The sequence below is a fragment of the Microtus oregoni genome, unplaced genomic scaffold (genome assembly GCF_018167655.1).
Source record: "Microtus oregoni isolate MIOR12 unplaced genomic scaffold, Mior012 000023F_ref0000262, whole genome shotgun sequence".
Classification (NCBI taxonomy): Eukaryota; Metazoa; Chordata; class Mammalia; order Rodentia; family Cricetidae; genus Microtus; species Microtus oregoni.
The window spans coordinates 31,185,056-31,195,035 of record NW_024543082.1 but is presented as its reverse complement, the minus strand read 5'-3'; positions in this window follow the sequence as shown (position 1 = coordinate 31,195,035).

Below are 9,980 nucleotides of genomic sequence, written 5' to 3'. Positions count from 1 at the left end.
ATTTGAAAGCTGACTCTGTCCCATAAATTAGAAACCTGTGAACTGAAATGGGAAGAGGGGGCACAAATGCTATATTTTCTGTGTTTTCCCTTGATGGGTGCACACACTCATCATCACCATCATCATCATCACCATTATCATCATCATCATTATCGCCATCATCGCCATCATCATCATCATCATCACCACCACCACCACCATCATCATCATCATCATCGCCATCATCATCATCATCACCATCATCATCATCATCATCATCGCCATCATCATCGTCATCATCATCATCATCACCATCATCATCATCATCGCCATCATCATCACCATCATCATCATCATCATCACCATCACCATCATCATCATCACCATCATCATCATCATCATCATCATCATCATCATCATTATCGCCATTATCGCCGTCATCATCATCATCACCATCATCATCATCATCATCATCATCATCGTCATCATCATCACCATCATCATCATCATCACCATCATCATCATCACCATTATCACCACCACCACCACCATCATCACCATCATCATCATCATCATCATATCACAGCTTTCCTCTACCTACTCACCCTCCCCCAAAGAAAATGCTGATTACCAAGCCCCAGGCACTCCCAGAATTTAGAAATGTCCAGAAGAACCGCCCCAGGAAGTCAGCCCCTGGCTAAGAAGATGGCTTTTTCTTTTCTTCTTCTCAACCCTGGGCCCACACACTGCAGGGGCTGCTGCGGCAGGATGCTTCCGAGTGTGTTTTAGAATTTGATTTGATTTATGTTATTTTCTCTAGCTCGGGCTGTTCTTTTGAATCATGCACTGTGTCCATATGATGTGTAACCCTCATGTATGTGTGTGTGTTGTTACCCACCCAGAAACACAACTTCCTTCAGCATGTGTACACAAGACTCTGTCAATGAACCCAGGCTCGCACACGCTCTGTGACATCTCTGCCTTAATTTTACAGGAAGAAGGAACACATGAATGACAGCTTGCCCTGTGGTCTCCTCATTCTGGGGTCCCGGCGATTCCTTACTGTCTTAAGACTTGAGCTGAGGCAGAGGTGGTGCAGGGGCTCAGGGGGCCTGCAAGTGCAGGTGGGCGGAGCGCAGGTGGGCAGAGCGCAGGGCAATGCACCCTTTGACTGTGATAGGTGCGCAGGTGTGGGAGAGGCGCACCCGACACTCACAGCATGCAGGGAAGGGTCAGTCAGTGCCTCGGCCCCAGGCCCACAGACCTGCTAGCTGCTCTGCTGACAAACAGCCTAACTTTCTGCGAAGGTCTCACCTTCAGAGGGCACTGGCCAGAGCATCTTCCCTCGCACCAGCAATTGGGCAGATCCTCTGAGGAGATGCTAATAGTTTTGTGCTCTGGCCCTCCTAGGGCAAGTTAACTTTGAAATTACTCCTGTGAAAGCCCAGTTTTGGGGTCCCGAGTACCTAGACCCCAGAGGTCTCCGAAGACGATGATACTCTCACATACACGCATGCACACACACACACACACACACACACACACAGAGAGAGAGAGAGAGAGAGAGAGAGAGAGAGAGAGAGAGAGAGAGAGACAGACACAGAGACAGACACAGAGAGAGACACCAAGAGACAGAGACAGAGAGCAAAAGAAAGAGACAGACAGAGAGGATTCTCATAGGAAACGTTTCTGTAAAGTTAAAGAACCCCATGGGGAAATGTGCCTGCATCCTAAGCCCTGGGGCAATGATGAAGGTGTGATTAATCTTTCCCATTTTGCAGATGTAGAAAGTGAGGCACAGAAAAGTTAAGAGGCTGGTGCTGGGTAATGCCCTCTGCCACAGGCCAAGTGGAAATGGAATACAAATGTGTTGATAGAACAGAGGGAAAGAAGCTAACTGGGGTGGCAGAAGACACAAGATCTTCTCTGACCTGAAAAGTGTTCATTTATTTTTGTGTCCTTATGTATAAAACTGCACAGTATTGATGGAGGAAGGTCATTGGTTAAATAAAAAGAAACTGCTTGGCCCTCATTGGTTAGAAGATAGGTGGGAGGAGTAAACAGAACAGAACGCTGGGAGGAAGAGGAAGTGAGCTCAGACTCCACAGCTCTCCTCTCGGGAGCAGACACCTCAGAGAGACGCCATGCTCCCAGCTCCCAGGCACACGCACGCGATGAAGCTCCGACCCAGGATGGACATAGGCTAGAATCTTCCCGGTAAGTGCACCTAGGGGTGCTACACAGATGATTAGAAATGGGCTAAATTAATATGTGAGAATTAGCCTAGAAGAGGCTATATAGAAATGGGCCAAGCAGTGATTAAATGAATACAGTTTGTGTGTTGTTATTTTGGGCATAAGCTAGCCAGGCAGCCGGGGTGCTGGGGACGCAGCCCCGTCGCCCATATTACTACACAGTATTTTTGTCAATTGAACACAGCTCTAATTCAGTGTTTAACCTGAATCACACAGTGATTTGGGAAATTCCGAAGAAGCCCAGTGCACAGCTCCCATCCCTAGCAAGTGGGTGTTGCGTTTTTTCCTTAAAGGCCTGTGTGTGGTGGTCTCAGACAATGCAGGACCATGTCTGCCTACAGTTAGCATGCCATTGTTTTTACACAAAGACAAATGCACTCCTGGGCTAGGGACCTAAATGACTTGAAATCCTTTCAGGTATGAGAGCCGGGACCTGTGGGTTGCGGGAACTGCGGTCTCTATGGGAGAGGAAAGGAGTTGAGTGAAGCACCACCCTCACCCACAGTTATTAAACTCCCACGCTATTCTGTGCAGGGCTTCAAGCAGAAGCTCAGCTTCCTGGGCTAACCAGGGCCTGATGCACAAACAGAACCAGGTTGTACAGAGTCTTCTGCAGCAAGGGGCTGGATCACCCACAGAGTGCAGGACTGTGTCCACTACCCTCCACACCTGACCTCTCCATCCTGACCCTCCCTGACCTCAGAGCAGCCCCTCTCCCCACCTATCACATAGTTTCTCAGTCAAGGTCATGGAGTTCCAGCAACTGAGAGATGTGACCAGAGGCAGGAATGTTTCATTTCTTTGTTTCTGTGTTTGCTTAACTTACAAAATGGTGGTTTCAATTATGACATTACATTATATTGCACTTTGCTGAGATTCTTTCTGGCCTTGGGTGTCAGGACTGGGGATCTACTCTAAGGGTGCAGCCTCAGTTGCAGGTGTAAAAAATCATGTCCTGGGCAAAGTTGTGACTGAGACCTGAGAGATGAAAACCCAGGGAGAGGATAAAGAGAGAGCACGTCAGGAAGGAGCTGGTCAGACCCAGTCCTATTATGGGGCTCATACTTGCCTGGGACTCCATGTTCCTGTGTGGGAAATGAGCTAAGACCAGACATAAGGTGAGGTAGGTTCATGTGTTTACAATGCTGGTCACAGGAAGGCCCAGTGGGAAATGAGCTAGACTGGGCCTTGGGCTTTGGAGGTTTCTGTTAATATGGTAGGTAACTCCTGATCAAAGTTCAGACTCTAAAGTTCTGACACCGTTCCAGGCTGTGAGCTGTGCTGTTTCTCATGAGAGTTGTTCTGTTATCTGTGAGCTATGTAAACTATTTCGCTTTCCATGTGCCCCCAATGTGTGCGCAGTCAACAAGCAAATGATCTCCAGAGCCTAGTACCAGAAAATGCCAGTCAAAGCATTCATCCTTCAGGTGCCACAGTGACCCCAAAGCAGCACACCCCTACCTCAGCTACAGTAACTGTTGGGTCTGACCATTCTCTGTTGTGGTAAGGTGTTTACTAGTACCCTTGGTACCCATCCACTCCGGCCAGCACCATGCTCATGCACACATGAGTGTGTACACACACACACCCCAGTAATATCTTTGAACTGGCAAATGTCCCATGGAAAGAAAAGTTGTCTACAGCTGAAAGTTACTGCTCTGGTAGAAAAGGACCCAGCCTGGCATGTGGAAGAGGAACAAGCAATACTTGCTGGGCCATGTAACAAAATCCCATGCTTTTTCAGACCCGGGGCTAGCTGGCCTTGTTGAGTTCCAGATAAAACATCCCTATTGTCTCAGTGTGTGGGTGTACCCCTCGCGGACCTGAAACTAGACCGTAAAAGGCTAATCAACCCAATTATAAAATGGGGCACTGAGCTGAACAGAGAATTCTCAACAGAAGAAGTTCAAATGGCCAAAAGACACTTAAGATCATGCTCAACTTCCTTAGCAATCAGGGAAATGCAAATCAAGACAACTTTAAGATACCATCTTACACCTGTCAGAATGGCTAAAATAAAAAAACACCAATGATAGCCTTTGCAGGGATATCCTTCTTTAGGTTGGGAGAGTTTTCTTCTGTAATTTTGTTGGATATATTTTCTTTGCCTTCGATCTGGAGTTCTTCTCCTTTTCTATTCCTATTATTCTTAGGTTTGGTCTTTTCATGGTGTTCCAGATTTTTTGGATGTTTTTGTAAAGAATTTGTTGGACTTAATGTTTTCTTTGACCAATGAATGAGTCTATTCCTTCTATAGTATCTTCAGTGCCTGAGATAGTTTCTTCTATCATTTAGATTCTGTTGGTTATACTTGTCTCTGTAGTTCCTGTTCATTTACCCAGATTTTCCATATCCAGAATTCCCTTGGTTTGCATTTTATTATCTATATTTCAGTCTTCAAATCTCAAACTGTTTTCTTCACTTGTTTGATTGCTTGTTTTCTTTGATTTCTCAGGTTTCTTTGAGGGATTTATTAATTTCTTCCATTTTTTTTGTTTGTCTTCTCCTCCATCTCTTTAAGTGAGTCTTTCATTTCCTGTTTATAGGTCTCCATCATTTTCATAGTGTTATGTTTAAAGTCATTTTCTTCTGCTTCTTCTGGGTTAGGATGATCAAGTTTTCCTGTTGTGTGACTGCTGGGTTCTGGTGTTACCATGCTTTTTAGGTTGTTGAAGGAATTCTTGCATTGGTGCCTACTCATCTCTTCCTTCAAATGGGGCCAGCAATATCTTTGCATCTTTGTCCAATCCTTGCTGTGGCTATCTGTATATTTGGGCATTTTTCTTGGTCCACTCTGTAGTGTCAATGTCTCAGAAAACCTCCGAGGTCTCTATATGCCTGCTCTCTTGGTCTTTTCTCCTGGTTTGCTCTCTTGCTGCTCTCTCTTAATCCCCTCAGTATTGTAGCAAGCTCTTGGTCCCTCTTAATCCCCTCAGTATTGTAGCAAGCTCTTGGTCCCTCTTAATCCCCTCAGTATTGTAGCAAGCTCTTGGTCCCTCTTAAGTCCCTCAGTATTAGAGCAAGCTGTGTTTCAGAGTTCCACTGAGGTTGCAGGAGGATAGGTGGGTCTGGGCGTGGGGTGTGGCTAGTAGTTTGGATGGTGGGTGGATAGGTGTGTGATGGGGATACTCTGTTAACCAATCACATTGAATTGGGGCATGGCGACCTGCTCCCCAGGGAAGAAAACCTGGAGATCTAGGTGTGCTTGCTCTCTGAGCATGGTGTTTGCCTGACCCATTTGGACATTGGAACTTTTACTCCGGTGGCAGGAGTTTCCACATTTTTCAATTATTAAATTATATCTTTTGTTTTGAGCTGATCTGGTTATTTTACCGTACTGGTCATATATGCCTTCAGGTTTGAGTTTGGGGGTATCCTAGCCACAGGAAAATCCCTGCCAGTTGGCTAGAAAAGCTAAGGGAGTTGTAGAAGGGGCCCAAGGTTTTGTCCCACTGGGAAGGTCCTAGAGAGTGGAGTGCATTGCAGTGTGGCTGTTCACTCACCTCTTAATCCACTTCAGTATAGGAACATGCTGTGTTTCAGAGTTCCACTAAGGGTGCAAGAGGATAGGCAGGTTTGGGTATGGGGTGTGGCTAGTAGTTTGGATGGCAGCTGGATGGGTTTGGATTTGGGGAGATCCTAGCCACAGGACCTAATTGTTCTATTTTTAAATCATGCATTATGAAATAATACAAAGACCTGACTCCATGGTAATTGTGTCTCCCATTTTTTAAACTTGGGAACAAAACTATTTCTCTTATTTAATTCCCACTTTTAATAATCCCCAATTTTCTCACCAAATCTGCTGCTGATGCTGATGAAGATATGAGTGTCTGCTCCTGTGTATAATAAAAAACTGACCAGATTTCAAGGCAGCTATGTAGTTTAGCCTCAGCCTGAGAAGGGGAACCAGGAAAATCCCATCAGGAAAGAAAAAAAAGAAAACCTAACTGGTGGGGCAGTGACTTCAGCCATGTGTAGCTCTGGCCTATGCTGGTGGATGCAAGTGTGTAATGGTGTAAAATGGTGCAGTTCCGCAAGGGCCAACAGGCCATGAGGGGTAGCCAGGTCCCACCACTCCAGGCCTCTGTGGTTCCTAGGCCAGTGGGAGGCAGTGGGTGAGAAACCTCAGTGGGGCAGCCTGTCCTAGAAGAAGCCATGGTGGTAGAGAGATAGAGACAGATGGGCACACCTTATTTAGTAAAAGGGAAGGGGGAGAGAAGGGTGGAGAGAGAGAAAGAGAGAGAGAGAGAGAAAGAGAGAGAGAGAGAGAGAGAGAGAGAGAGAGAGGAGGGGGAGAGGAAAAGAGGAGTCCAAGCCACCTTTTCCAAAGAGAGACAGGGCAGAGAAAGCCCAGATTGGAAGTGGAAGGATGATCAGCTTGACTCAGAGGAAGAGGGGAGTGGGCAGGGCTTGTCTCTTAAAGGGACAGGAAAGCATTAAAGAGAGGAGAGAGGGGGTGGTAATCAGAAGATAGCTTGTGGGAGTTTTTCTCTCCTTTCACCATTTGAGTCACAGGGATCAAACTCAGGTTACTGGGCTTGGTGGCAAGCACCTTTAGCCACTGAGCCATCTTGCCATACCCACCAGAACCCCATGTGCTTTTTTTAAACAATGGACAGCATTTGAGGTTTGTGATCCTTGTGGTGTGCTGATCAGCTTTATTACAGCCATCCTGAAATATTCTGTCCTTTACTAAAATGTCATTTCACTATTCAGCGGTGTTTCTGAAGAAGATACCTTGATTATTACCATCTTAGCCATTCTCTCCTGGCATTCTACTTATGCAACCAGAGGTTTATCTACTACTGTATTTGTTATTTTTGCATCTGGTGAAAAGTCCCAGAGTGAACAACTCAAGGGAGGAAAGACCGTTTTACTTTATTGCTTGTAGGAGGAGGGCCCAATTGTTGTCCCAGCCACCTGGCTAGCTTAGCCCTGAAATAACCACACAGAAACTATATTAATTAAATCACTGTTTGGCCCATTAGCTCTAACTTCTTATATGCTAACTCTTACATCTTACTTTAACCCATTTTTATTAATCTGTGTATCACCATGAGGTTGTGGACTACCAGCAAAGTTCCACGCCTCTATCTCTGGCAGAGGATTCATGATGTCTCTCTGACTCTGCTTCCTTTCTTCCAGTATGTCATTTAGTTTTCTTCACCTACCTAAGTTCTGCCCTATCAACAGACAAAGGCAATTTCTTTATTCATTAACCAATATAAGCAACATATAGACAGAAGGACTGCCTACACCAATTGCTTTTTTTATTAGTACTGAAGACAATTCCATTGTCTAGATTATTTTATTCATCTATTAGAGGATATACAGTTCATCTCAGTTTTTACAAAATGTACAGCTGTTATACACCTTTGTGTTTTATGAGGTTAAATCCCTTGGGTAAATGCTGAAGACCACAGCTGACTGCTGGACTATAAGTGAAGGGTACATTAGCTTTGAAAATGGTCTGCAGATTGCCTTCAAAAGTGGCCATGCCATTTGCCTTCCCACCAATTGCAGAAGAACAATTTTGTTGCTCCAAAGAGTCACTGGTACTCAATACTGTTGGTGTTTGGATATGCCATTCTAAAAGGCAGATTAACTATTTTTAAACTGGTATTTGTTGGATTTTACTTCTACTGACAAAAGTAACATGCTAAATTATTGTCTTTAGCAGCCTGTTTTTTGATATATTTTTGCACACACAATAAAAGTGAACTATACAGGAAATGTGAAGCATATGTAGTTTCTTGAATAGTTATGAGGAAACTCAGGATATACATCTGACAATCAGTGCCTAGTATTCCTTTGAAGATGTATGGCCTGGACTGAGCTTCTAAGAAGAATGGTAGATATTGTCTGGTTTTCTGTTTAGCTTAAGAGCCACAGAGAACATGAAGACAGTCTATTCTACTATGGACCTACCAAAACAAGCCCTCTCCATTGCGGATGGATAGATCAGCACTTTATGTCTTGGTGCTGTGAACACTCATTGCTGTGTCTCTGGTGACTCATTTCTTTAAAAGAAAATATTGAATTGTTTCTCATGCAATGTATTTTAATTAGATTATTTTTTTCTTTCTACTCTGCCCAGGTCCTCCCTATTTTCCTACCTCCCCAACTTTGTCTCTATCTTTCACACACACACACACACACACACACACACACACACACACACACACACCCAAATAACAAAACAAATAAGCAAGAAACCCCAATAAGACCAAACAAGCAACAACAAACACTGTAGGGTCTGTTTTGTGTTGACCAGCTTCTGCTGGGCATGGAGCCTGAGCTGTAGTGTTGATATTCCCACTGACAGTCCACTGAAGAAGACAGATTTCTCTTTTCTCAGCAACTCTCAGTGGCAAATAAGTTCTTGGTTAAGGCTGGGACTTTATGTTCACTTCCCCTTTTGGTGCTACCATTTTACCTGGTTTGAAGTTGTGCTGGTCTTGTGTGTGTGGCCTCAGTCTCGTGAGTTTATAAGCATGAGTCCTAATGTGTCTGGGAGACACTGGTACTTGAGTTGACTTTTTTGTTTGCACTTGTATTCCTAGTACAGAGATGCTGGGAGAAACACACTTTCAGTACCAACATAAGGCTTCTGCTTGGATTCTGACTGGGTTATTCAGGTCCAAAAGAGAAGCTGAGAGGTCTCCCTACTGATAAACCCCACTTCACCTGGTAGTACCAGCAATTCAGAGTCTGCCAACATGGCAGATGGATAGCAGTGAGAGATGGATAGTAGACTGAGAGATGCTGAAACAGAGCTGATGTTGTGGGACAATGGTCTTGTATTGCTTTAATAAAACACTGATTGGCCAATAGCCAGGCAGGATTATAGGTGGGGCAACCAGGCAGGAAGTAGAGGCAGGGTGACAAGAACAGAAGAATTCTGGGAAGAGAAAAGGATCAGTTCACAGTTGTCACCCAGACACAGAGGAAACAAGTCGAGAATTCCTAACTGATAAAAGATACCAAGACACGTGGCTGACACAGATAAGAATTATGGGCTAATGTAAGTTTTAAGAGTTGATAAGAAGCCTGAGGTAATAGGCCAGCCAGTTTATGATTAATGTAGTCTTCTGTTTTTTTCTGTGGGAATGAATGGCTGCTGTACTGGGTAGGATAGAAACCTTTGTCAACAGGTTGAGGTTATAATTGATTGAGAACTTGGGTCTTTGGGTGTGGTGACAATTTTTATGCAGACTGTATATGAATTATTAGGAGAATGAGCTACAGTAGATTGAATACAAGCTCCGCAAAGATGCCCATGGCCACTCCAGCAGCCACAGTTCCACTCAGACACTGGGGATAAGAGCAAGCTTTTTTAAGATTTGTGTAGACATGGTCAACTTTTTAAATTTTTAATTATTTTTTGTATCTTTCACATCATGCGTCTCAAACTCTTCCATCTCCCTGTTCCTTTCTATCTGCCCTTGGCCTTGCACTTTCTGTAACTACAAGGTGCTGGGTGGGCCTGTGTTTTCTCCCTGGTGCCCAGGGTGACCTGACCCAGGTATGTGACAGGGTTGTATTTGGTGAGCACTTTGTGCCTATGTTTAGAATAATGTTCTGAGAGTTCATTCTCTGTCTGCATATAACATAATTTATTCTTTTTCGGCTGTTACATAGGGCTGCATGGTATAAAAATATCCAAAAGTATTAATTTGTTTTCCATGGTGTAGACATTAAAATCTTTTCTGTTTGAGGCTGTTTTAAATAAAAACTGCTATG